Raw genomic sequence first — 2,002 nt, forward strand, 5'->3', positions numbered from 1 at the left:
AAACTTACAGTTCCTGGCAATATATTTTCAAATGTTGCAATAGAAGCACCTTCTGCCCTATAGTTTACTTCTTCCATTCTGAGTGAACAGTAATTTAATTAGTCCTTTGAATTTTTCTCTTGTTTTCTGTCAGAAAGAGTTGACGTTTCTAAGCTATTTGTTCTGATAAGCTCATAATTCCTAGTTAGCGCTTTTAATTGTTTATTTGCAGCTTTAATTAAGTTTCATTTCCAACTGGACAGTCTTCTTTGTATAGATGTACACATACTTTGCTTAAGCTTAATTTGTACGTCCTCATACACCATACCATCTATGAATTAGGTACATCATTTATCATGAAGTGCACTGGTAAGATAATCGGACAAGTCTTTCCACATCATCAGCAAGTTAAACCAAGATGTCATACTCCTATATTTTCTGTTTCTAAACTTTGTCTTAGAAACTTATTTCTAATATGCTACTCCAGATCTATTTTATTAGGCAGCCACTAATGTGTGATAGGTGTTACAACTCTTTCTGGGAGGTTACTTAATGTTGTTAAAGGCTATCATTTTAAATGAACAGTAAGATAATATTCTTGTTGTTTACTACTCCATCCATTCTCCTTAGAAATTATTATGTATTTTATTATTATTATTATTTGTATTTGATATGACTCTCGTTGTACTTTTCCATCATAACTATTGAATTCTTGATTGGGCGATATTGTTGAAATGGTCTGTTATACTCTGTAACTCGATGACGTAGTGATGTAGTTGAAGTAGTTGTGATAGATTCTACAGACATAGGTGGCACAATGGTAGCGGTATCAGGTGTACGCCAGGAGAGTTCTTCTATTCGATAGTGTATAGTTAATTGTGTTTTAGGATGACATTTTTCAGTATGTGCAGAGAGACTCGAGGCTGGTTTGATCCTTGCATTTACCAGTTCAGTTTCCAAATGTTTTATCCTGACATGAATGTTATTTTGTACAAGCGCAATTTGCCGTTTTAATCAATTTATTTATTTGTAATGTTTCTGGAAGAATGTGATGGGTGCTTATATATCGTCTGTATTTAAATTAATTGTACGTGTGTAAGAATGAAACAATAATATGTACGTATTTTGAACTTCAGCTCATCTAATATGTTAATATTTACATCGTATAGTTGCCAGTAATGTCTAGTGGATGTTAAGCCTAATGCTAATAAAATAACTTAATATCCACAGTGTGGTTGGTTTCGTAAATTAAATGCTTTGATAAACCATTACGATAATCAGAACCATAAAGATTTCAGAGTGAAGCTTGTGACATGAAAACTTTGCAGTTGTTTGTACGTCTGAACTCACATAAAACTGTTTTAGTGAACAGAAAACCGTAATCCACAAGTCGCGTTAAAACAGTTGAAGAAGTCTTTTCGATCGGTAGTTCTGAATTTTGTTGGTCCGCAGACAACATGATTATTTTCGTGTTTGGTTTTCTTTTTCATGCCGGCCCATCACACACTAAACTGGGTAATGTACTACATTTTAAACATCAGCTACAGTGGCATGTTTTCGGATTTACAAAGCTAGAAACCGGGTTTCGATACTCGTGTTGGGCAGAGCAAAGATAGCCCATTGTATAGCTTTGTGCTTAATCACAAACAAACAAACAATAATTTCATAGCTGCACAAGTTAGACCTTTCCACTTGATACATTCTCAGTTACACGTATCTGCTATATATGAGTTTGTAAGCGTTAATAACTAAATCTTATATCTGACTTCCTTTTCACATTTTTATAAGTGTTTTCGAACTACCAATGGTACATGAACTGTTGATTGAAGACCTCTGTTCTACGCGTTTCAAAACTTCTGATAAGGACGTATAACACAACCAAAGGAATAATACTTCTTCTTGCAACTGACACAATTATACTGATTGAGAACAAGGGACCAGACAATTGATACAACTATTTTGAGTGAGAACAAGCGGCAAGACAATTGACACAACTATATTGACTGAGGACAAGGGACCAGAC

This window comes from Limulus polyphemus, unplaced genomic scaffold (assembly GCF_000517525.1).
Source record: "Limulus polyphemus unplaced genomic scaffold, Limulus_polyphemus-2.1.2 Scaffold267, whole genome shotgun sequence".
Lineage (NCBI taxonomy): Eukaryota > Metazoa > Arthropoda > Merostomata > Xiphosura > Limulidae > Limulus > Limulus polyphemus.